Source organism: Cetorhinus maximus, chromosome 28, assembly GCF_964194155.1.
Source record: "Cetorhinus maximus chromosome 28, sCetMax3.hap1.1, whole genome shotgun sequence".
Lineage (NCBI taxonomy): Eukaryota > Metazoa > Chordata > Chondrichthyes > Lamniformes > Cetorhinidae > Cetorhinus > Cetorhinus maximus.
Genome location: NC_135906.1, coordinates 1562225 through 1588988, shown reverse-complemented (window position 1 = coordinate 1588988; position 26764 = coordinate 1562225). Strand labels below are relative to the sequence as shown.

At 51.7% G+C, this 26764-nt stretch overlaps 1 protein-coding gene and 4 pseudogenes across 1 annotated transcript in view; 3 read left to right on the top strand and 2 right to left on the bottom strand.

The window, feature by feature from the left end:
* LOC144668726 (EVI5-like protein) overlaps positions 1-26764 on the top strand; it is a 436360-nt gene that overhangs the window by 61163 nt on the left and 348433 nt on the right. The gene's annotated exons all lie outside the window — the stretch shown is intronic.
* On the bottom strand, positions 4689-4862 carry LOC144669039 (U2 spliceosomal RNA; annotated as a pseudogene).
* LOC144669054 (U2 spliceosomal RNA) lies at positions 8211-8385 on the bottom strand (annotated as a pseudogene).
* On the top strand, positions 19036-19213 carry LOC144669019 (U2 spliceosomal RNA; annotated as a pseudogene).
* LOC144669244 (U2 spliceosomal RNA) lies at positions 22568-22746 on the top strand (annotated as a pseudogene).

The window sequence follows — 26764 nt, the reverse complement described above, 5'->3', positions numbered from 1 at the left end:
TTGAGAGGGTGGATGTGGAGAGGATGTTTCCTCTTGTGGGAGAATCTTGTATTTGGGGCCACTGTTTAAGACAGAGGTGAGGGGAAATTCTTTTCTCTCAGAGAGTCGTGAAACTTTGGAATTCTCTTCCTCAACAGGCGATGGAAGCAGAATCGTTGAATATTTTTAATTATTGAGAAGTAAGTGGGTGAAAGGTTATCGAGGGTAGGGGGTAATGTGGAAATGAGGTTACGATCAGATCAGCCGGGAGCTTATTGAGTGGCGAAGTGGGCTTGAAAGGCTGAGAGGCCGACTCCTGTTGCTAATTCATATGTTCATGTGTTTTTGTTAGTAACATGAAGAGGTTTTCACCCTCAAAGGTATTCAGAAGGCAAGAGAGAGAGGGAGAGGCTGGGGGAACGTTTCCCGTCTCCAGAAAAACCTGAACAAAAACAAAAATACCTGGAAAAACACAGCAGGTCTGACAGCATCTGCGGAGAGGGACACAGTTAATGTTTCGAGTCCGAATGACCCGTCAACAGAACTTCTCTGTTGAAGGGTCATTCGGACTTGAAACGTTAACTGTGTCCCTCTCCGCAGATGCTGCCAGAACTGCTGAGTTTTTCCGGTATTTTTGTTTTAGTTTTGGATATCCAGCGTCCGCAGTTTTTTGCTTTTATCCAGAAAAACCTGCTCCGGCTGCAGTCAATGGGGGTCGATATCAAGGAGGAACTCCAAGAGGTGAAGAGCCAGCAAGCCTCGCTCTTTGCCTCGGAGGCCTCTCAAGATGATCTTCCGGTCCAGAGTCCGCTCCGTGGAGCAGGATGAGACGTGCTCACGTTTCTTCTTCCAAAAGGTACACAGAGAGAGCTCTGTGATCAGCAGCCTGAAGGGAGAAGACAGCTCAGTAAAGTCATCGCAGTCCGACATTTTGAGGATCAGCAAATCCTTTTATGTCGGATTGTATGATGTGATGCCCACAGACAGTACGGAGTCCCAGTCCTTCCTGTCCACCATTACAAAGGGCTTTGATAACAGTACATGGGAGAGTCTGGACAAACATGGTGGATGTGCTCTCCAAAATGGGATTTGGGGAGGGAATCCGCAACACGCCTGGAGTCTCACCCCCTCTGCATGTTGCCCTCGAGGTGGCTGTGGTGGGGACAAGATCGTTGTTCACATCCTTGTGGATTGTGCCTTTGCAAAGAAGGTCTGGAGAGAGATTTTTTTTGCAAAAATATACTTTATTCATAAAATATCTTCAATCACATTCCAAACCATTTCAAAAACACCATTACAAGGGTACAATCCAGGTTAAACTTTTACAAAATGTATCACCAGGTGCATCAGTACAAACAATATTACAATCATTTACAGCCTTTCATTTTGAGCTGTACAGCCCGAGGGGCTCTAAACAGTTCCCAGTCTCTCGGTGCGCTGTAGCACAAAAGGTCTTAGACAGCGACCCTTCCCCATTGTGCCTTTGCGGCGGCTGCCCCAAGCTTTAGTGCGTCCCTCAGCACATAGTCCTGGACTTTGGAATGTGCCAGTCTGCAACACTCAGTCGGGGACAACTATTTGCGCTGGAAGACCAACAAGTTTCGGGCAGACCAAAGCGCGTCTTTCACCGAGTTGATGATCCTCCAGCTGCAGTTGATGTTCCTCTCGGTGTGTGTCCCTGGGAACAGCCAGTAGAGCACAGAGTCCTGTGTCACAGAACTGATCGGGATGAACCTCGACAGAAACCACTGCATCTCTCTCCAGACCTTCTTTGCAAAGGCACAATCCATAAGGAGGTGAACAACGGTCTCGTGCCCAACACAGCCACCTCGAGGGCAACATGCAGAGGGGGTGAGACTCCTGGCGTGTAGGAAGGATCTGACCGGGAGGGCGTTTCTCACCACCAGCCAAGCTACGTCTTGGTGCTTGTTGGAAAGTTCTGGCGATGAGGCATTTTGCCAAATGACTTTCACAGTCTGCTGGGGAACCATCCGACAGGATTCTCCCTTTATTTTTCCCGCAGGGCCTCTAAGACGATATGTGCCGACCACTGCCTGATGGACTTGTGGTCAAAGGTGTTTCTCTGCATACATTTTTCCACCAGGGACGGGTGGTACGGCACGGGCCAACTACTTGGAGCGTTCCGCGGCAGCGTGGCCAGACCCATCCTTTGCAACACTGAGGACAAGTAGAACCTCAACACATAGTTACACTTGGTGTTTGCGTACCAAGGGTCTACGCACAGCGTGATGCAGCCGCACACAGTTTGAGGGCATGTTGGGAATGTATTCTCCCCCTTTATCCAGAGGCTTGTACATCGCGTTCCTGCTGACACGATCCATTTTCGACCTCCAGATAAAGCTAAAGATGGCTCGGGTGATCGCCATCGCGCAAGAGTCTGGAATGGGCCAGACGTGCGCCACGTACAGGAACAGCGAGAGTGCCTCACACCTGATGACCAGGTTCTTACCCGCAAATGAGAGGGAGCGTCGCTCCCACATGCCCACTTTTCTTTCCACTATTGATACTCGCTCTTTCAAGTTTCTAACACATGCCTCGGTCCCTCTGAACCATATCCCCAGCACCTTCAGGCCGACAGCCCTGACGGTGAAGGGGACAAAGGATCGGTCAGCCCAGTTCCCAAAGAACATGGCCTCGCTCTTCCCACGATTTACTTTGGCTCCCGAGGCCAGATCGAACAGGTCGCAGACCTGGATCAGTCTGCGCACCGACAGCGGATCCGAGCAGAAGACAGCGACATCGTCCATGTACAGGGCGGCGTTGACCTGAGTGCCTCCACTGCCTGGGATTGTCACTCCTCATATGCCCGGATCCTTCCTGATGGACACAGCAAAGGGTTCTATGCAACTCACAAACAGGACAGCGGAGAGAGGGAAGCCCTGCCTGACTCCTGATTTAATCGGAAAGCTATCTGATTCCCAGCCATTGATTGAGACTGCGCTGTTAGTGTACAGCAGTCGGATCCAATTGGGTTTTGAAACATGTACATGTTGGAAAGTAAAGAAAGCTTCGCTGTCCTTCACCGTCACCCGAACGGTGTTACGTACCCCATGATATGGGGCTCGACTGGTTATAGCCATTGCTTCACGACTACACTTGATCTTTGCCAAAAGGCCGAGAAGCGATTCCATTTGCCTTCCTTGTTACCTGCTGTACCTGCATACTAGCTTACAGCGATTCATGCGCGAGGACACCCAGATCCCTCTGTGCTGAAGCATTTCTGAAGTTTCTCTCCATTTAAATAATAAGTCACCTTTTTATTCTTCTGACCAAAATGGATAACCTCACACTTATCCACGTTAAACTCCATCTGCCAAATTTTGCCCCATTCACCTAACCTGTCCAAATCCATTTGTAAATTTCTTATTTCTTCATTGCAACTTACTTTCCCACCTATTTTGGTGTCATCTGCAAAGTTAGCTATAGTACCTTCTACCCCTGAATCCAAGTAAATAGTTGGGGCCAAAGGACCGAACCCTGTGGCACCCCACTAGTTACAGCTTGCCATCCACAAAAGACCCATTAATCCTGACTCTCTGCTTTCTGTTGGTTAGCCAATCCTCTAGCCAAGCTAATATATTACCCTTAGCTGCGTGTGATCTTATCTTGTGTATTAATCTTTTGTGCGGCACCTTATCAAATGCCTTCTGGAAGTCCAGACATGCTACATCTACAGGATCCCCATTATCCACTTTGCTTGTCACATCTTCAAAGAACTCCAGCAAATTAGTCAAACACGATTTACTCTTCGTAAAGCCATGCCGACTCTGACGGATTGCAATTTGACTTGCATTTTAGGAAGGTAGTGAAGGCATTGGAGAGAGTGCAGAAGAGGTTTACGAGTTTGGTTCCAGGGGCGAGGAAGTTGAGTTATGAAGTAAGATTGGGGAAGCTGGGAATGTATTCCTTGGGGAAAAGAAGTCCGAGAGGAGACTTGATAGAGGTATTGAAAATCATGAGGGGTCTGGAGAGAGTAGATAGGGAGAAACTGTTTGCACCGGGGAAAGGATCGAGAAGGAGAGGGCACAGGTTTAAAGTAACTGGCAAAAGAAGCAAAAGTGACAGGAGCAGCGAGTGGCCAGGGTCTGGAATGCACCGCCTGATAGCGCGGCGGAGGCAGGTTCAATTGAAGAGGGAATGAGATGATTATTTGAAAAGAAAGCATGTGCCGGGTTACGTGGAGAAGGCAGGAGAAAGGCACGAGGTGAAATGTTCATTGGGAGAACTGGTGCAGGCACGACGGGGGGAATGGGCTCCTTGTGCAATGTAAGGATTGTGTGAATGTGGATGTAGAGGTTTCGGAGTAGCTGTGTAAAGTGTGTGAGGTTTGAGGTGTGAGTTTTGATTGTTGCTGTATCAGCAGCAGCGGCAGCGGCAGCAGAGAGCTGGTTTAAAATGTTGTGAGGCGAAAGCTGCAGCTGAGAGAGTGTTTGAGAGGTGTATTTGCAAGTGAAAGATGTTTTTATATGAGTGAGGTAGAGTGTTTGTGAGATGAGAGTGCTGTCTGTGAGTGTTGGGTGAGCGTGCATGTTTTTTGTGTGTAGCTGCTGCGGGTGAGTGAGTGAGTAAGAGAGAGAGAGAAAGAGAAAGAAAGAAAGTTGGGTTTTGGAACATGTACATGTTGAAAAGTAAAGAAAGCAGATGTTTGTAAGAAAACTATTTTTAGCATTGAAAATCCCCTGGAAAGGGGAGGGTGCACCGTTCCCAGAGATACTGCAATACCGGGTCGATGCGTGGAGTGGACGGAGCAAGCCCCTATTCCATCTCCCTGCTCCAAAAATCAATTTAATATATGGTCCCCAGATAAGGGACGTATCAGATATTAAACTGATAAGAACAGATTTTTTTTTTTGTAAAAATATACTTTATTCATAAAATATCTTCAATCACATTCCAAACCATTTCAAAAACAACATTACAAGGGTACAATCCAGGTTAAACTTTTACAAAATGTATCAGCAGGTGCATCAGTACAAACAATATTACAATCATTTACAGCCTTTCATTTTGATCTGTACAGCCCGAGGGGCTCTAAACAGTTCCCAGTCTCTCGGTGCGCTGTGGTAGAAAGGTCTTAGACAGCGACCCTTCCCCATTGCGCCTTTGCGGCAGCTGCCCCAAGCTTTAGTGCGTCCCTCAGCACGTAGTCCTGGACTTTGGATTGTGCCAGTCCGCAACAATCGGTCGGGGACAACTCTTTGTGCTGGAAGACCAACAAGTTTCGGGCAGACCAAAGCGCCTCTTTCACCGAGTTGATGATCCTCCAGCTGCAGTCGATGTTTGTCTCGGTGTGTGTCCCTGGGAACAGCCCGTAGAGCACAGAGTCCTGTGTCACAGAACTGCTCGGGATGAACCTCGACAGCAACCACTGCATCTCTCTCCAGACTTTCTTTGCAAAGGCACAATCCACAAGGAGGTGGACAACGGTCTCTTCCCCACCACAGCCACCTCGAGGGCAACGTGCAGAGGGGGTGAGCTTCCTGGCGTGTAGGAAGGATCTGACGGGGAGGGCCTTTCTCACCACCAGCCAAGCTACGTCTTGGTGCTTGTTGGAAAGTTCTGGCGATGAGGCATTCTGCCAAATGACTTTGACAGTCTGCTCGGGGAACCATCCCACAGGGTCCACCCTCTCCTTATCCCTCAGGGCCTCTAGGACGTTACGTGCTGACCACTGCCTGATGGACTTGTGGTCAAAGGTGTTTTTCTGCATCAATTTTTCCACCAGGGACAGGTGGTACGGCACGGTCCAACTACTCGGAGCGTTCCGCGGCAGCGTGGCCAGACCCATCCTTCGCAACACCGGGGACAGGTAGAACCTCAGCACGTAGTGACACTTGGTGTTTGCGTAGTGAGGGTCTACGCACCGCTTGATGCAGCCGCACACAAAGGTGGCCATCAGTATGAGGGCGATGTTGGGCACGTTTTTTCCCCCTTTATCTAGAGGCTTGTACATCGCGTCCCTGCGGACACGATCCATTTTCGACCTCCAGATAAAGCAGAAGATGGCTCGAGTGATCGCCGTCGCGCAGGAGTCTGGAATGGGCCAGACCTGCGCCACGTACAGCAACAGCGAGAGTACCTCACACCTGATGACCAGGTTCTTACCCGCAATGGAGAGGGAGCGTCGCTCCCACATGCCCAGTTTCCTCTTCACCATAGCCACTCGCTCCTTCCAGTTTCTAACGCATGCCCCGGTCCCTCCGAACCATATCCCCAGCACCTTCAGGCCGTCAGCCCTGACAGTGAAGGGGACAAAGGATCGGTCAGCCCAGTTCCCAAAGAACATGGCCTCGCTCTTCCCACGATTTACCTTGGCTCCCGAGGCCAGTTCGAACTGGTCGCAGATGTGCATCAGTCTGCGCACCGACAGCGGATCCGAGCAGAAGACGGCGACGTCGTCCATGTACAGGGAGGCTTTTACCTGAGTGCCTCCACTGCCTGGGATCGTCACTCCTCTTATGCCCGGATCCTTCCTGATGGACTCGGCAAAGGGTTCTTTGCAACACACGAAAAGGACAGGCGAGAGAGGACAGCCCTGCCTGACTCCAGATTTGATCGGGAAGCTATCTGTTTCCCACCCGTTGATTGAGACTGCGCTACTGATGTTAGTGTAGAGCAGTTGGATCCAATTTCGAATTCCCTCCCCAAAGCCCATTTTGGAGAGCACATCCCCCATGTAGGTGTGCGATATTCTGTCAAAGGCCTTCTCCTGATCCAAGCTGATGAGGCAGGTATCCACACCCCTGTCCTGTACATAGGCAATCGTATCCCTGAGCAGCGCCAGGCTGTCAGAGATCTTCCTGCCTGGCACAGAGCAGGTCTGGTCAGGGTGAATCACCAATTCCAGAGCGGATTTGACCCGATTGGCGATGACCTTGGACAGAATCTTATAGTCCATATTCAACAGTGAAATGGGTCGCCAATTTCTAATTTCCTCCCTTTCCCCCTTGCGCTTGTAGATGAGGGTGATGATGCCTTTCCTCATGGATTCTGACATACTACCGGCCAGGAGCATACTCTCGTACACCCCTAGCAGGTCTGGGCCGATCAAGTCCCACAGAGCCGAATACAACTCCGCCGGCAAGCCGTCGCTTCCGGGGGTTTTATTCTTCTCGAAGGACTCGAGGGCCTTAGTCAGTTCGTCAGGAGTTAGCGGTTTGTCCAGGCTCTCCCGCGTACTGTGGTCTAAGACCTCCGTGATAGAGGACAGGAAGGACTGGGAGGCCGTGCTGTCCGTGGGCTTCACGTCATACAATCCGGCATAAAAGGATTTGCTGATCCTCAGAATGTCGGACCGTGATGACTTTACTGAGCCGTCTTCTTCCTTCAGGCTGCTGATCACAGAGCGCTCTCTGTGTACCTTTTGGAAGAAGAAACGTGAGCACGTCTCATCCTGCTCCACGGAGCGGACCCTGGAACGGAAGATGATCTTGGAGGCCTCCGAGGCAAAGTGCGAGGCTTGCTGGCCCTTCACCTCTTGGAGCTCCTCCTTGACATCGACCCCCATCGACTGCAGCCGGAGCAGATTCTGCATCTTTTTCTGGAGTCGGGACATTTCCCTCTGTTCCTTTCTAGCTTTCTGGGTGCCTTTGCGGATGAAAAACCTCTTGATGCTTCCCTTGATCACTTCCCACCAGTGTGTCAGGGACTCAAAGAGGGGTTTCACGGTTCTCCAACCTTTGTAATCCCTCTTGAGCTCCTCAATGTTCTCTGGGGTCAGCAGTTGCACATTTAGCTTCCATGCCCCCCTGCCCACCCTCAGGTCCTTCTCCAAGTGGCAGTCCGCCAGTAGGAGGCAGTGGTCAGAGAAGAACACCGGCTTGACCTCGGTGGATCTGACTGTGAATGCACGGGACACAAACAGGAAGTCTATCCTGGAACGAATGGACCCGTCTGGCCGCGACCAGATGTATCTACGCTGCGCTCGGTCTGCAGGGTTGCTGAAGACGTCGTGCAGCTTGGCATCCTTAACTGTTTCCATCAGGGATCTGGACGTAGCGTCCAATCTGCTTCCGGCCCTGCCGGCGAGTGTTGGGTGAGAGTGCGTGTTTTTTGTGTGTAGCTGCTGCGGGTGAGTGAGTGAGAGAGAGAGAGAGAGAGAGAGAGAGAAAGAAGGAAAGTTGGATTTTGGAACATGTACATGTTGAAAAGTAAAGAAAGCAGATGTTTGTAAGAAAACTATTTTTAGCATTGAAAATCCCCTGGAAAGGGGAGGCTGCACCGTTCCCAGAGATACTGCAATACCGGGTCGATGCGTGGAGTGGACGGAGCAAGCCCCTATTCCATCTCCCTGCTCCAAAAATCAATTTAATATATGGTCCCCAGATAAGGGACGTATCAGATATTAAACTGATAAGAACAGATTTTTTTTTTTGGTAAAAATATACTTTATTCATAAAATATCTTCAATCACATTCCAAACCATTTCAAAAACAACATTACAAGGGTACAATCCAGGTTAAACTTTTACAAAATGTATCAGCAGGTGCATCAGTACAAACAATATTACAATCATTTACAGCCTTTCATTTTGATCTGTACAGCCCGAGGGGCTCTAAACAGTTCCCAGTCTCTCGGTGCGCTGTGGTAGAAAGGTCTTAGACAGCGACCCTTCCCCATTGCGCCTTTGCGGCAGCTGCCCCAAGCTTTAGTGCGTCCCTCAGCACGTAGTCCTGGACTTTGGATTGTGCCAGTCCGCAACAATCGGTCGGGGACAACTCTTTGTGCTGGAAGACCAACAAGTTTCGGGCAGACCAAAGCGCCTCTTTCACCGAGTTGATGATCCTCCAGCTGCAGTCGATGTTTGTCTCGGTGTGTGTCCCTGGGAACAGCCCGTAGAGCACAGAGTCCTGTGTCACAGAACTGCTCGGGATGAACCTCGACAGAAACCACTGCATCTCTCTCCAGACCTTCTTTGCAAAGACACAATCCACAAGGAGGTGAACAACGGTCTCTTCCCCACCACAGCCACCTCGAGGGCAACGTGCAGAGGGGGTGAGCTTCCTGGCATGTAGGAAGGATCTGACGGGGAGGGCCTTTCTCACCACCAGCCATGCCACGTCTTGGTGCTTGTTGGAAAGTTCTGCCGATGAGGAATTCTGCCAAATGACTTTGACAGTCTGCTCGGGGAACCATCCCACAGGGTCCACCCTCTCCTTTTTCCTCAGGGCCTCTAGGACGTTACGTGCTGACCACTGCCTGATGGACTTGTGGTCAAAGGTGTTTTTCTGCATAAATCTTTCCACCAGGGACAGGTGGTACGGCACGGTCCAACTACTTGCAGCGTTCCGCGGCAGCGTGGCCAGACCCATCCTTCGCAACACCGGGGACAGGTAGAACCTCAGCACGTAGTGACACTTGGTGTTTGCGTACTGAGGGTCTACGCACCGCTTGATGCAGCCACACACAAAGGTGGCCATCAGTATGAGGGCGACGTTGGGCACGTTTTTTCCCCCTTTATCTAGAGGCTTGTACATCGCGTCCCTGCGGACACGATCCATTTTCGACCTCCAGATAAAGCGGAAGATGGCTCGAGTGATCGCCGTCGCGCAGGAGTCTGGAATGGGCCAGACCTGCGCCACGTACAGCAACAGCGAGAGTGCCTCGCACCTGATGACCAGGTTCTTACCCGCAAAGGAGAGGGAGCGTCGCTCCCACATGCCCAGTTTCCTTTTCACCATAGCCACTCGCTCCTTCCAGTTTCTAACGCATGCCCCGGTCCCTCCGAACCATATCCCCAGCACCTTCAGGCCGTCAGCCCTGACAGTGAAGGGGACAAAGGATCGGTCAGCCCAGTTCCCAAAGAACATGGCCTCGCTCTTCCCACGATTTACCTTGGCTCCCGAGGCCAGTTCGAACTGGTCGCAGATGTGGATCAGTCTGCGCACCGACAGCGGATCCGAACAGAAGACGGCGACGTCGTCCATGTACAGGGAGGCTTTTACCTGAGTGCCTCCACTGCCTGGGATCGTCACTCCTCTTATGCCCGGATCCTTCCTGATGGACTCGGCAAAGGGTTCTATGCAACACACGAAAAGAACAGGCGAGAGAGGACAGCCCTGCCTGACTCCAGATTTAATCGGAAAGCTATCTGTTTCCCACCCATTGATTGAGACTGCGCTACTGATGTTAGTGTAGAGCAGTTGGATCCAATTTCGAATTCCCTCCCCAAACCCAATTTTGGAGAGCACATCCCCCATGTAGGTGTGCGATATTCTGTCAAAGGCCTTCTCCTGATCCCAGCTGATGAGGCAGGTATCCACACCCCTGTCCTGTACATAGGCAATCGTATCCCTGAGCAGCGCCAGGCTGTCAGAGATCTTCCTGCCTGGCACAGAGCAGGTCTGGTCAGGGTGAATCACCAATTCCAGAGCGGATTTGACCCGATTGGCGATGACCTTGGACAGAATCTTATAGTCCACATTCAACAGTGAAATGGGTCGCCAATTTCTAATTTCCTCCCTTCCCCCCTTGTGCTTGTAGATGAGGGTGATGATGCCTTTCCTCATGGATTCTGACATACTACCCGCCAGGAGCATACTCTCGTACACTCCTAGCAGGTCTGGGCCGATCAAGTCCCACAGAGCCGAATACAACTCCGCCGGCAAGCCGTCGCTTCCGGGAGTTTTACTCTTCTCCATGGACTCAAGGGCCTTAGTCAGTTCATCAGGAGTTAGCGGTTTGTCCAGGCTCTCCCGCGTACTGTGGTCCAAGACCTCCGTGATAGAGGACAGGAAGGACTGGGAGGCCGTGCTGTCCGTGGGCTTCACGTCATACAATCCGGCATAAAAGGATTTGCTGATCCTCAAAATGTCCGACCGTGATGACTTTGCTGAGCCGTCTTCTTCCTTCAGGCTGCTGATCACAGAGCTCTCTCTGTGTACCTTTTGGAAGAAGAAACGTGAGCACGTCTCATCCTGCTCCACGGAGCGGACTCTGGAACGGAAGATGATCTTGGAGGCCTCCGAGGCAAAGTGCGAGGCTTGCTGGCCCTTCACCTCTTGGAGCTCCTCCTTGACATCGACCCCCATCGACCGCAGCCGGAGCAGATTCTGCATCTTTTTCTGTCACGTCATTTTCGCCCGACCATTTGTTTTGTCGCCACCAAATTACTCGCGCCATTTTTAACCCCGCATTTGCCCACTCAAAAATCTCTCTCAAACCCCCATGTAACTCCCAACCCACCATCACAACAGTCCCCCGACTCCCAGCAGCGCCCTCCACCCCCTACCTCTCTGGACTTTTGTGTAAATACAAACTCATATCAGTCAGCTATTAACTCATATGCATTCACCATTTAAAACATGTAGCAGCGACCCCTCACTACTTCAAACATGAACAAGCACCCTGTCCCCATGTTCATTCTAATTACCCCCCTCCGAAACGAACAGCAGCCTCCCTCCCCCTTGATCAGCCCCCTCTGTCACTCCTACCTTCTGAAACTCCTGCCCCCTCTCCCCATGTGTAAAGTCTTTCCCTGCCCCTTCTGCAGCTCACTTCCCCTGCTGTGGGTCCATCAATTCACCTGTGATTATTCCTTGAAGACTTAAATAGCGCAAAGCGAAGAAATAAACAGAAAGAAAACTGGAGAAAGGCAGATAGAAATCTAAACCCTCAGTAAAATGACCACCGGCAATCCCGTTTAACCGTCAGAATGATCGCACAGCCCAAAATACACGCATTATCCCTGAATTATAACAAGATTTTAGGCAGCTTCACATTAGGACTTTTCATTTCCTCTTGTGGGGCTCCTGTTCCTCACGCACCAGAGGCTAACATGTAAGTTTTAGATTGCAAGGCCGGGCTACTTTAACCCCAGGATTATCTTTTTGAAACTCCAGGCCCGCAGTCCAACAGGAACTGGTTAACCGGAGCCACCGAAAACCAGGGTCCCGGAGAGGAAATGAAATCTCAGGGTAAGAAACCGACACAAACTCACGTGGGCCCATGGGGCGCAGCCTTGGAGAAGGTCTCAGTCCGTCCCCTCTGGAGGAAGCTCCTGAAGAGGAAGAGTCCTTGTCCCGATCTGGATCTTCAGATTGCAAGTTTCAAAATAAAAATTCCTTGAGGGGTGGGGGAGAAAATTAATTTCATTAAAACAGAAAGCAAAGATCATTTTCAAACAAAATAGCACAAGAGCCAATGATTCACTCTCAGTTGCAACTCAGCAACATTCAAATACAAACAAGTCAAAAAGTTATAAAGCAGATTGAGACAGAGGGAACACACACACATTAAGCCAGAGTGGGGACTAGCTCCGCACTCTGGAGGCGGTCTTCGGATTGGGTTCCTAGCCAGGTATACCCTGAACGAGCAGTTTGCAGACTCCACCCCTGGCATGTTGGGAGGTCTTTCAATCTGCTCCCCAGGAGGCCTGTCCGTTGATATGTTCAGACAAGGCCATGTTCTTCGGGAACTGGGCTGACCGATCCTTTGTCCCCTTCACCGTCAGGGCTGATGGCCTGAAGGTGCTGGGGATAGGGTTCGGAGGGACCGGGACATGTGTTAGAAACTGGAAGGAGCGAGTGTCTATGGTGGAAAGAAAAGTGGGCATGTGGGAGCGACGCTCCCTCTCCATTGCGGGTAAGAACCTGGTCATCAGGTGTGAGGCACTCTCGCTGTTGCTGTACGTGGCGCACGTCTGGCCCATTCCAGACTCCTGCGCGATGGCGATCACTCGAGCCATCTTCCGCTTTATCTGGAGGTCGAAAGTGGATCGTGTCCGCAGGGACGCGATGTACAAGCCTCTAGATAAAGGGGGGAAAAACATGCCCAACATTGCCCTCACACTGATGGCCACCTTTGTGTGTGGCTGCATCAAGCGGTGCGTAGACCCTCAGTACGCAAACATCAAGTGTCACTACGTGCTGAGGTTCTACCTGTCCCCGGTGTTGCGAAGGATGGGTCTGGCCACGCTGCCGCGGAACGCTGCAAGTAGTTGGACCGTGCCGTACCACCTGTCCCTGGTGGAAAAATTTATGCAGAGAAACACCTCTGACCACAAGTCCACCAGGCAGTGGTCGGCACGTAACGTCTTAGAGGCCCTGCGGGAAAAGGAGAGGGTGGATCCTGTGGGATGGTTCCCCCAGCAGACTGTCAAAGCCATTTGGCAGAATGCCTCATCGCCAGAACTTTCCAACAAGCACCAAAACGTAGCTTGGCTGGTGGTGAGAAAGGCCCTCCCCGTCAGATCCTTCCTACACGCCAGGAGTCTCACCCCCTCGGCACGTTGCCCTCGAGGTGGCTGTGGTAGGGACGAGACCGTTGTTCACCTCCTTGTAGATTGTGCCTTTGCAAAGAAAGTCCGGAGAGAGATGCAGTGGTTTCTGTCGAGGTTCGTCCCGAGCAGTTCTGTGACACAGGACTCTGTGCTCTACAGGCTGTTCCCAGGGACACACACCGAGACAAACATCAATTGCAGCTGGAGGATCATCAACTCGGTGAAAGACGCTCTTTGGCCTGCCCGAAACTGGTTGGTCTTCCAGTGCAAAGAGTTGTCCCCGACCGAGTGTTGCAGACTGGCACATTCCAAAGTCCAGGACTACGTGATGAGGGACGCACTAAAGCTTGGGGCAGCCGCCGCAAAGGCGCAATGGAGAATGGTCGCTGTCTAAGACCTTTCTGCCACAGTGCAGCGAGAGACTGGGAACTGTTTAGAGCCCCTCGGGCTGTACAGCGCAAAATGTATGTCTGCAAATGATTGTAATATTCATTGATTGTATCGATGCACCTTGTGATCCATGTGTAAAAGTTGAATCTGATTGTACTTTTCTGATGGTGATTTTGAAATGGTTTGGAATGTTCTTCCAGATATTTTACGAATAAAGTAAATTTTTCCAAAAAAAGCCGTTCTCCCAGGACAAGGTCGTTAAGCGATGGTTATAACCAGCCGAGCCCCATATGATGCGGTACGTAACACCGTTCGGGTGACGGTGAAGGACAGCGAAGGAGGAGCACCCATGGATCGGGCCTTCATCATCAAGCGGATCCTGTTGAAGGCGTGTGGATTTGAAGCGGAGGAGATCTACTCCCTGCGAGACTTCCCCAGCGCTGGATATTTCGACGTGACTTTCAAGCGAGGGGCAGCTTGCGTCAAGTTCCTGAAGGTGTTCGAGGAGAAGAGAGACCAGCCGGAGATGAAGATCCTGACGGTGGAGCCGCTCTTTGCTCTGCCGTTGCAACGGGACCGTGTGGTGACGGTGCATCTCTACAACCCCTACGTCCCTGTCGCCGACGTGCTCACCTTCCTCGCCAGGTACGTCGACAAGGTTGGGAGCTGCACCGAGGTTAGAGACGCCTTCGGGATTTGGACATGCAAACGCCAGGTTAAGGTCACGGTCAAGACCGACGGTAAGGGAGCCATCTTCCAAGCCGTGGCTTCCTTGTCTACGCTGGGCAACCCAAACTTTGTCGCTCATGCGGCAAGTCTGGTCATGTGGCGGCCAACTGCAGCGCCGCCCTCTGCAAGAACTGCAAACAGGAAGGGCACCGGACAAAGGACTGCAAACAGACTAAGTACTGTAACCTGTGTGGCGAGGCAGGTCAACTCTACAGGACCTGCCCCAAACGCTGTCTCACTTATGCACGGGCAGCCAAAGCCAATGAGGGGGAAGCAGAAGAAATGCTTCGTGTCACTACTACCAAAGACACTTGCAACACTCCAAGCAACATGGCCCCCAGTGAGAACAACGGGACAAAGGAGGACACAGAGAGAGACAAGGTGGAGGAAAAGATTGAGGCAGCAGATAGCCAATCAACAGCACTGCCCCTGAACCTCCCACTCCTCAGGAGAGCGAATCAATGGAGGAGGAGGCAGCAGCGGAAAATCAGTAGGGGGAGTGGCAGCTGGTGAAGAGAGCCAAAAGGAAGAAGGGGCTAAGAAGGGACCAAGCCACTTCCCAGACAAGGGGCAAGAGGCGTCTCCCATCCGACACGGATGAAAAGGGCAGCTGCTCTTCGGACGAAGATGTGCCGGGGCGGCACCTACAGAAGAAGCGCAAAAGCTCTAGGGATTTGGAAGACGAGACACCCGAGCTCCAGAACATTGGAGACAATGAGGAGACCAGCGCACCCCGACTTTGCCTACAACCCGAAGAGGCCAGCTCACCCCAGCCCCAGCAATCTGGGAGCAGTGAAGCGCTCAGCGCACCCCAGCTCCGGGAAGCCGGGAGCAGCGACGCCAAAGAGGGGGAGAGGATTGGAGAAGCTTCTCCAACAGAGGACATTTCAAATCCCGTCCTCTACACGAATCCCCAGATGCCACCTGAGCAGAACATCTCCAATGGGGAGGTTCAGGACAGTTTCCTCAGCCCATCCAAAGTGAGGCAATTTGTGAACACCATGGGTATGCAGGAGCAGACCAAAGTTCTGGGACTCTCGGAGACAACAGGTTTGGTAAGAGACTAAATGCTTTAAAATGGGTGTAAAGATTGTATCCATAAATGTGCGTAGTATTAAATCTACTACACGATGTGCTGCGACCTTGGACTACCTTGCCAAGGTCAAAGCTGACCTGTTGTTTCTGCAGGAGTGTGCGATACCGCACCTCAGCTCCTACAGGCAACGGTCACGATGGTGGTCCCACGGGCCATCGATCTGGTCGGGAGGAAACGACTCTCGTTCCTCCGGCCTGGGTATTCTGCTGCAGGGAGGCAACTTCGCCGTCTCCGAGGTTAAGGAGGTGGTGGGCGGGCGCCTCCTGGTAGCAGACGCAATGTACAAGAATGCTCCACTCCGGTTAATTAACATGTACCCCCCGGCACAAAAGGGCAAGCGGCTGGCGGTTTTTCAGCAGCTCCCATTGCTGCTGGCGACCTCCAGGCCGGTCATTCTGGGCGGTGACTTCAACTGCATCATCGATGCGGCTGGACGATCCGGCAGGGCCAACAGCACATTGGACGCTACGTCCAGATCCCTGATGGAAACAGTAAAGGATGCCAAGCTGCACGACATCTTCAGCAACCCTGCAGACGGAGCGCAGCGTAGATACACCTGGTCGCGGCCAGAGGGGTCCATCCGTTCCAGGATAGACTTCCTGTTTGTGTCCCGAGCACTCGCAGTCAGATCCACCAACGTTAAGCCAGTGTTCTTCTCTGACCACTGCCTCCTACTGGCTGAGTGCCACTTAGAGGAAGACCTGAGGGTGGGCAGTGGGGCATGGAAGCTACACGTGCAACTGCTGACCCCAGAGAACATTAAGGAACTCAAGAGGGATTACAAAGGTTGGAGAACCGTGAAACCCCTCTTTGAGTCCCTGACACACTGGTGGGAAGCGATCAAGGGAAACATCAAGAGGTTTTTCATCCTCAAAGACACCCAGAAAGCTAGAAAGGAACAGAGGGAAATGTCCCGACTCCAGAAAAAGATGCAGAATCTGCTCCGGCTGCAGTCGATGGGGGTCGATGTCAAGGAGGAGCTCCAAGAGGTGAAGGGCCAGCAAGCCTCGCTCTTTGCCTCGGAGGCCTCCAAGATCATCTTCCGTTGCAGAGTCCGCTCCGTGGAGCAGGATGAGACGTGCTCACGTTTCTTCTTCCAAAAGGTACACAGAGAGAGCTCTGTGATCAGCAGCCTGAAGGAAGAAGACGGCTCAGTAAAGTCATCACGGTCGGACAATTTGTGGATCAGCAAATCCTTTTATGCCGGATTGTATGACGTGAAGCCCACGGACAGCACGGCCTCCCAGTCCTTCCTGTCCTCTACCACGGAGGTCTTAGACGACAGTACGCGGGAGAGCCTGGACAAACCGCTAACTCCTGATGAACTGACTAAGGCCCTCGAGTCCTTGGAGAAGAGTAAAACTCCCGGAAGCGACGGCTTGCCGGCGGAGTTGTATTCGGCTCTGTGGGACTTGATCGGCCCAGACCTGCTAGGAGTGTACGAGAGTATGCTCCTGGCCTGCAGTATGTCAGAATCCATGAGGAAAGGCATCATCACCCTCATCAACAAGCACAAGGGGGGAAGGGAGGAAATTAGAAATTGGCGACCCATTTCACTGTTGAATGTGGACTATAAGATTCTGTCCAAGGTCATCGCCAACCGGGTCAAATCCGCTCTGGAATTGGTGATTCACCCTGACCAGACCTGCTCTGTGCCAGGCAGGAAGATCTCTGACAGCCTGGCGCTGCTCAGGGATACGATTGCCTATGTACAGGACAGGGGTGTGGATACCTGCCTCATCAGCTTGGATCAGGAGAAGGCCTTTGACAGAATATCGCACACCTACATGGGGGATGTGCTCTCCAAAATGGGGTTTGGGGAGGGAATTCGAAATTGGATCCAACTGCTCTACACTAACATCAGTAGCGCAGTCTCAATCAACGGGTGGGAAACAGATAGCTTTCCGATTAAATCTGGAGTCAGGCAGGGCTGTCCTCTCTCGCCTGTCCTTTTCGTGTGTTGCATAGAACCCTTTGCCGAGTCCATCAGGAAGGATCCGGGCATAAGAGGAGTGACGATCCCAGGCAGTGGAGGCACTCAGGTAAAAGCCTCCCTGTACATGGACGACGTCGCCGTCTTCTGCTCGGATCCGCTGTCGGTGCGCAGACTGATGCACATCTGCGACCAGTTCGAACTGGCCTCGGGAGCCCAGGTAAATCGTGGGAAGAGCGAGGCCATGTTCTTTGGGAACTGGGCTGACCGATCCTTTGTCCCCTTCACTGTCAGGGCTGACGGCCTGAAGGTGCTGGGGATATGGTTCGGAGGGACCGGGGCATGCGTTAGAAACTGGAAGGAGCGAGTGGCTATGGTGAAGAGGAAACTGGGCATGTGGGAGCGACGCTCCCTCTCCATTGCGGGTAAGAACCTGGTCATCAGGTGTGAGGTACTCTCGCTGTTGCTGTACGTGGCGCAGGTCTGGCCCATTCCAGACTCCTGCGCGACGGCGATCAATCGAGCCATCTTCCGCTTTATCTGGAGGTCGAAAATGGATCGTGTCCGCAGGGACGCGATGTACAAGCCTCTAGATAAAGGGGAAAAAAACGTGCCCAACATCGCCCTCATACTGATGGCCACCTTTGTGTGCGGCTGCATCAAGCGGTGCGTAGACCCTCAGTACGCAAACACCAAGTGTCACTACGTGCTGAGGTTCTACCTGTCCCTGGTGTTGCGAAGGATGGGTCTGGCCACGCTGCCGCGGAACGCTCCAAGCAGTTGGACCGTGCCGTACCACCTGTCCCTGGTGAAAAAATTGATGCAGAAAAACACCTTTGACCACAAGTCCATCAGGCAGTGGTCAGCACGTAACGTCCTAGAGGCCCTGAGGGATAAGGAGAGGGTGGACCCTGTGGGATGGTTCCCCGAGCAGACTGTCAAAGTCATTTGGCAGAATGCCTCATCGCCAGAACTTTCCAACAAGCACCAAGACGTAGCTTGGCTGGTGGTGAGAAAGGCCCTCCCCGTCAGATCCTTCCAACACGCCAGGAAGCTCACCCCCTCTGCACGTTGCCCTCGAGGTGGCTGTGGTGGGGAAGAGACCGTTGTCCACCTCCTTGTGGATTGTGCCTTTGCAAAGAAAGTCTGGAGAGAGATGCAGTGGTTGCTGTCGAGGTTCATCCCGAGCAGTTCTGTGACACAGGACTCTGTGCTCTACGGGCTGTTCCCAGGGACACACACCGAGACAAACATCGACTGCAGCTGGAGGATCATCAACTCGGTGAAAGAGGCGCTTTGGTCTGCCCGAAACTTGTTGGTCTTCCAGCACAAAGAGTTGTCCCCGACCGACTGTTGCGGACTGGCACAATCCAAAGTCCAGGACTACGTGCTGAGGGACGCACTAAAGCTTGGGGCAGCTGCCGCAAAGGCGCAATGGGGAAGGGTCGCTGTCTAAGACCTTTCTACCACAGCGCACCGAGAGACTGGGAACTGTTTAGAGCCCCTCGGGCTGTACAGATCAACATGAAAGGCTGTAAATGATTGTAATATTGTTTGTACTGATGCACCTGGTGATACATTTTGTAAAAGTTTAACCTGGATTGTACCCTTGTAATGTTGTTCTTGAAATGGTTTTGAATGTGATTGAAGATAATTTATGAATAAAGTATATTTTTACAAAAAAAAAAAAAAATCTGTTCTTATCAGTTTAATATCTGATACGTCCCTTATCTGGGGACCATATATTAAATTGATTTTTGGAGCAGGGAGATGGAATAGGGGCTTGCTCCGTCCACTCCACGCATCGACCCGGTATTGCAGTATCTCTGGGAACGGTGCACCCTCCCCTTTCCAGGGGATTTTCAATGCTAAAAATAGTTTTCTTACAAACATCTGCTTTCTTTACTTCTCAACATGTACATGTTCCAAAATCCAACTTTCTTTCTTTCTCTCTCTCTCTCTCTCTCTCTCTCTCTCACTCACTCACTCACCCGCAGCAGCTACACACAAAAAACACGCACTCTCACCCAACACTCGCCGGCAGGGCCGGCAGCAGATTGGACGCTACGTCCAGATCCCTGATGGAAACAGTTAAGGATGCCAAGCTGCACGACGTCTTCAGCAACCCTGCAGACGGAGCGCAGCGTAGATACACCTGGTCGCGGCCAGACGGGTCCATTCGTTCCAGGATAGACTTCCTGTTTGTGTCCCGTGCATTCACAGTCAGATCCACCGAGGTCAAGCCGGTGTTCTTCTCTGACCACTGCCTCCTACTGGCGGACTGCCACTTGGAGAAGGACCTGAGGGTGGGCAGGGGGGCATGGAAGCTAAATGTGCAACTGCTGACCCCAGAGAACATTGAGGAGCTCAAGAGGGATTACAAAGGTTGGAGAACCGTGAAACCCCTCTTTGAGTCCCTGACACACTGGTGGGAAGCGATCAAGGGAAGCATCAAGAGGTTTTTCATCCTCAAAGGCACCCAGAAAGCTAGAAAGGAACAGAGGGAAATGTCCCGACTCCAGAAAAAGATGCAGAATCTGCTCCGGCTGCAGTCGATGGGGGTCGATGTCAAGGAGGAGCTCCAAGAGGTGAAGGGCCAGCAAGCCTCGCACTTTGCCTCGGAGGCCTCCAAGATCATCTTCCGTTCCAGAGTCCGCTCCGTGGAGCAGGATGAGACGTGCTCACGTTTCTTCTTCCAAAAGGTACACAGAGAGCGCTCTGTGATCAGCAGCCTGAAGGAAGAAGACGGCTCAGTAAAGTCATCACGGTCCGACATTCTGAGGATCAGCAAATCCTTTTATGCCGGACTGTATGACGTGAAGCCCACGGACAGCACGGCCTCCCAGTCCTTCCTGTCCTCTATCACGGAGGTCTTAGACCACAGTACGCGGGAGAGCCTGGACAAACCGCTAACTCCTGACGAACTGACTAAGGCCCTCGAGTCCTTCGAGAAGAGTAAAACCCCCGGAAGCGACGGCTTGCCGGCGGAGTTGTATTCGGCTCTGTGGGACTTGATCGGCCCAGACCTGCTAGAAGTGTACGAGAGTATGCTCCTGGCCGGTAGTATGTCAGAATCCATGAGGAAAGGCATCATCACCCTCATCTACAAGCACAAAGGGGAAAGGGAGGAAATTAGAAATTGGCGACCCATTTCACTGTTGAATTATGGACTATAAGATTCTGTCCAAGGTCATCGCCAACCGGGTCAAATCCGCTCTGGAATTGGTGATTCACCCTGACCAGACCTGCTCTGTGCCAGGCAGGAAGATCTCTGACAGCCTGGCGCTGCTCAGGGATACGATTGCCTATGTACAGGACAGGGGTGTGGATACCTGCCTCATCAGTTGGATCAGGAGAAGGCCTTTGACAGAATATCGCACACCTACATGGGGGATGTGCTCTCCAAAATGGGCTTTGGGGAGGGAATTCGAAATTGGATCCAACTGCTCTACACTAACATCAGTAGCGCAATCTCAATCAATGGATGGGAAACAGATAGCTTTCCGATTAAATCTGGAGTCAGGCAGGGCTGTCCTCTCTCGCCTGTCCTTTTCGTGTGTTGCATAGAACCCTTTGCCGAGTCCATCAGGAAGGATCCGGGCATAAGAGGAGTGACGATCCCAGGCAGTGGAGGCACTCAGGTAAAAGCCTCCCTGTACATGGACGACGTCGCCGTCTTCTGCTCGGATCCGCTGTCGGTGCGCAGACTGATGCACATCTGCGACCAGTTCGAACTGGCCTCGGGAGCCAAGGTAAATCGTGGGAAGAGCGAGGCCATGTTCTTTGGGAACTGGGCTGACCGATCCTTTGTCCCCTTCACTGTCAGGGCTGACGGCCTGAAGGTGCTGGGGATATGGTTCGGAGGGACCGGGGCATGCGTTAGAAACTGGAAGGAGCGAGTGGCTATGGTGAAAAGGAAACTGGGCATGTGGGAGCGACGCTCCCTCTCCATTGCGGGTAAGAACCTGGTCATCAGGTGTGAGGTACTCTCGCTGTTGCTGTACGTGGCGCAGGTCTGGCCCATTCCAGACTCCTGCGCGATGGCGATCACTCGAGCCATCTTCCGCTTTATCTGGAGGTCGAAAATGGATCGTGTCCGCAGGGACGCGATGTACAAGCCTCTAGATAAAGGGGGAAAAAACGTGCCCAACATCGCCCTCATACTGATGGCCACCTTTGTGTGCGGCTGCATCAAGCGGTGCGTAGACCCTCAGTACGCAAACACCAAGTGTCACTACGTGCTGAGGTTCTACCTGTCCCCGGTGTTGCGAAGGATGGGTCTGGCCACGCTGCCGCGGAACGCTCCAAGTAGTTGGACCGTGCCGTACCACCTGTCCCTGGTGGAAAAATTGATGCAGAAAAACACCTTTGACCACAAGTCCATCAGGCAGTGGTCAGCACGTAACGTCCTAGAGGCCCTGAGGGATAAGGAGAGGGTGGACCCTGTGGGATGGTTCCCCGAGCAGACTGTCAAAGTCATTTGGCAGAATGCCTCATCGCCAGAACTTTCCAACAAGCACCAAGACGTAGCTTGGCTGGTGGTGAGAAAGGCCCTCCCCGTCAGATCCTTCCTACACGCCAGGAAGCTCACCCCCTCTGCACGTTGCCCTCGAGGTGGCTGTGGTGGGGAAGAGACCGTTGTCCACCTCCTTGTGGATTGTGCCTTTGCAAAGAAAGTCTGGAGAGAGATGCAGTGGTTGCTGTCGAGGTTCATCCCGAGCAGTTCTGTGACACAGGACTCTGTGCTCTACGGGCTGTTCCCAGGGACACACACCGAGACAAACATCGACTGCAGCTGGAGGATCATCAACTCGGTGAAAGAGGCGCTTTGGTCTGCCCGAAACTTGTTGGTCTTCCAGCACAAAGAGTTGTCCCCGACCGATTGTTGCGGACTGTCACAATCCAAAGTCCAGGACTACGTGCTGAGGGACGCACTAAAGCTTGGGGCAGCTGCCGCAAAGGCGCAATGGGGAAGGGTCGCTGTCTAGGACCTTTCTACCACAGCGCACCGAGAGACTGGGAACTGTTTAGAGCCCCTCGGGCTGTACAGATCAAAATGAAAGGCTGTAAATGATTGTAATATTGTTTGTACTGATGCACCTGGTGATACATTTTGTAAAAGTTTAACCTGGATTGTACCCTTGTAATGTTGTTTTTGAAATGGTTTTGAATGTGATTGAAGATTTTTTATGAATAAAGTATATTTTTACAATAAAAAAAAAATAATCTGTTCTTATCAGTTTAATATCTGATACGTCCCTTATCTGGGGACCATATATTAAATTGATTTTTGGAGCAGGGAGATGGAATAGGGGCTTGCTCCGTCCACTCCACGCATCGACCCGGTATTGCAGTATCTCTGGGAACGGTGCACCCTCCCCTTTCCAGGGGATTTTCAATGCTAAAAATAGTTTTCTTACAAACATCTGCTTTCTTTACTTCTCAACATGTACATGTTCCAAAATCCAACTTTCTTTGGAAAAACTCAGCAAGTCTGGCAGCATCGGCGGAGAAGAAATCAGTCAACGTTTCGAGCCCTCATGGCCCTTCAGCAGAACTGAAGCATAGTTTCAACAAGGGAGAAATATAAATTGGTTTAAGGTGGGTGGGGGGGAAGAGACACATTGAGGGTGTGGTGTGAGCAGATAATCAAAAGATGTCAGAGACAAAAGGGTCAAAGAGGTGTTGAAGGTGGTGGTCTTTGTCTGAGAAAAGTGCTAATTAAGAATGCAAGACAGGATATTCAAAGTACAGCTCTAGTGGGGGTGGGGTGGAAAGACTAAAGGTCTTTAGTCATTCTTAATTAGCACTTTTCTCAGACAAAGACCACCACCTTCAACACCTCTTTGACCCTTTTGTCTCTGACATCTTTTGATTATCTGCTCACACTACACCCTCAATGTGTCTCTTCCCCCCCCACCCACCTTAAACCAATTTATATTTCTCCCTTGTTGAAACTATGCTTCAGTTCTGCTGAAGGGCCATGAGGGCTCGAAACGTTGACTGGTTTCTTCTCCGCCGATGCTGCCAGACTTGCTGAGTTTTTCCAGGTAATTCTGTTTTTATTTTGTTTTGGATTTCCAGCATCCGCAGTAGCTTTTAGCTTTTTGTTTTTATCCAACTTTCTTTCTTTCTCTCTCTCTCTCTCTCTCTCTCTCTCACTCACTCACCCGCAGCAGCTACACACAAAAAACACGCACGCTCACCCAACACTCACAGACAGCACTCTCATCTCACAAACACTCTACCTCACTTATACAAAAACAGCTTTCACTTGCAAATACACCTCTCAAACACTCTCTCAGCTGCACCTTTCGCCTCACAACATTTTAAACCAGCTCTCTGCTGCCGCTGCCGCTGCTGCTGCTGACACAGCAACAATCAAAACTCACACCTCAAAGCTCACACACTTTACACAGCTACTCCGAAACCTCTACATCCACATTCACACAATCCTTACATTGCACAAGGAGCCCATTCCGCCCGTCGTGCCTGCACCAGCTCTCCCGGTGAACATTTCACCTCGTGCCTTTCTCCTGCCTTCTCCACGTAACCCGGCACATGCTTTCTTTTCAAATAATCATCTCATTCCCTCTTCAATTGAACCTGCCTCCGCCGCGCTATCAGGTGGTGCATTCCAGACCCTGACCGCTCGCTGCTCCTATCGCTTTTGCTTCTTTTGCCAGTTACTTTAAACCTGTGCCCTCTCCTTCTCGATCCTTGCCCCGGTGCAAACAGTTTCTCCCTATCTACTCTCTCCAGACCCCTCATGATTTTCAATACCTCTATCAAGTCTCCTCTCAGACTTCTTTTCCCCAAGGAATACAGTCCCAACTTCTCCAATCTTACTTCATAACTCAACTTCCTCGCCCCTGGAACCAAACTCGTAAACCTCTTCTGCACTCTCTCCAATGCCTCCACTACCTTCCTAAAATGCAAGTCAAAATGCAATCCCTCAGAGTCGGCATGGCTTTACGAAGAGTAAATCGTGTTTGACTAATTTGCTAGAGTTCTTTGAAGATGTGACAAGCAAAGTGGATAACGGGGATCCTGTAGATGTAGTATGTCTGGACTTCCAGAAGGCATTTGATAAGGTGCCGCACAAAAGATTAATACACAAGATAAGATCACACGCAGCTAAGGGTAATATATTAGCTTGGATAGAGGATTGGCTAACCAACAGAAAGCAGAGAGTCAAGATAAATGGGTCTTTTGTGGATGCCAAGCTGTAACTAGTGGGGTGCCACAGGGTTCGGTCCTCGGGCCCCAACTATTTACTTGGATTCAGGAGTAGAAGGTACTATAGCTAAATTTGCAGATGACACCAAAATAGGTGGGAAAGTAAGTTGCAATGAAGAAATAAGAAATTTACAAATGGATATGGACAGGTTAGGTGAATGGGCCAAAATTTGGCAGATGGAGTTTAACTAAGTTAAATAAGTTTAATAAGTGTGCGGTTATCCATTTTGGTCAGAAGAATAAAAAGGCGACTTATTATTCAAATGGAGAGAAACTTCAGAAATGCTTCAGCACAGAGGGATCTGGGTGTCCTCGCGCACGAATCGCTGAAAGCTAGTATGCAGGTACAGCAGGTAACAAGGAAGGCAAATGGAATCGCTTCTCGGCCTTTTGGCTAAGATCAAGTGTTGCAGGGGCGACACCATGGTCCTACCAAGGCAAGGTCGGGATGGAAGGGCTATAACCAATCGCAATCGAAATCCATACCGTGGGTTACCTATCACCGTCCGAGTCACGGTGAACCACAGCGAAGGAGGATCACCTATGGATCGGGGCTTCTTCACCAGGAGGATCCTGTTGAAGGCGTGCGGCTTCCAAGCTACGGAGATCTTCACCCTGCACGACTCCCGCAAAGGCGGTTATTTTGACGTGACGTTCAAGCGGGTGGGAGACTGCGTCCGGCTCCTGAGGGTGTTCGAGGAGAAGAGAGACCTGCCGGAGATGAAGATCCTGACGGCGGAGCCGCACTTCTCTCTGCCGTTGCAACGGGAACGTGAGGTGATGGTGCATGTGTACAACCCCTTCGTCCCTGTCGCCGACGTGGTCACCTTCCTCACCAGGTACTTCGATAAGGTGGGGAGCGGCACCGAGATTCGAGACGACTTGGGGATCTGGACAGGCAAACGCCTGTTTAAGGTCACGCTAAAGACCGATGGTAAGGGAGCCATTTTCCACCCTCCTTCCAGTTTCGCTATCGGGGGAAACCGTGGCTACCTGGTCTACGCTGGGCAACCCAAGCATTGTCGCTCATGCGGCAAGGCTGGTCATGTGGCGGCCAACTGCAGCGCCTCCCTCTGCAAGATCTGCAAACAGGAAGGGCACCAGACAAAAGACTGCAAACAGGCCAAGTGTTGCAACCTGTGTGGCGAGGCAAGTCACCTCTACAGGACCTGCCCCAAACGCTGCCGTACTTACGCACAGGCAGCCAAAGCCGACCAGGGGGAAGCAGAAGAAAGGTTCCGTGTCACTCCAACCACCAAGGCCCCCAGGGAGCTCAACGGGACAAAGGAGGACACAGAGAGAGACAAGGTGGAGAAAGAGATTGAGGCAACAGAGAGCCAATCAACAGCACTACCCCCTGAACCTCCCAGTCCTCAGGAATCAATGGAGGAGGAGGCAGCAGTGGAAAAGCAGCAGGGGGAGTGGCGGACGGTGAAGAACAAGAAAAGTAAGAGGGAGCGAAGAAGAAGCAAAGGCGTTTCCCAGAGAAGCGGCAAGAGGCGTCTCCCATCCGACACGGATGACAAGGGCAGCAGCTCTTCGGATGATGAAGTGCCAGAGCGGCACCGACAGAAGAGGCGGCAAAGCTCCAGGGCGTTGGAGGACGAGACACCCGAGCTCCAGAAAATTGGAGACAACAAGGAGACCAGCGCACCCCAACTTTGCCTGCAACCTGAGGAGGCCAGTGCACCACAGCCCCTGGAATCTGGGAGCAGTGAGGCAATCATCGCACCCCAGCTCCAGGAAGCCGGGAACAGCAACACCCCAGAGGGGGTGAGTTTTGGAGAAGCTTCTCCAGCAAAGGTCATCTCAAAACCCGCTCTCTACGTGAACCTCCAGATGCCACCGGAGCAGAACACGGCCAAGGAGATCTACCTCAGCCCATCCAAAGTGAAGGAATTTGAGCTCACTACGGGTATGAAGGAGCAGACTAAAGGTCTGGGACTCTCAGAGACAGTGGGTTTGGTAGGAGAATAAATGCTTTAAAATGGGTTTAAAGATTGTATCCATAAATGTGCGTAGCATTAAATCTACTACGCGATGTGTTGCGACCTTGGACTACCTAGCCAAGGTCAAAGCTGACCTGTTGTTTCTGCAGGAGTGTGCGATACCGCACCTCAGCTCCTACAGGCAATGGTCACGATGGTGGTCCCACGGG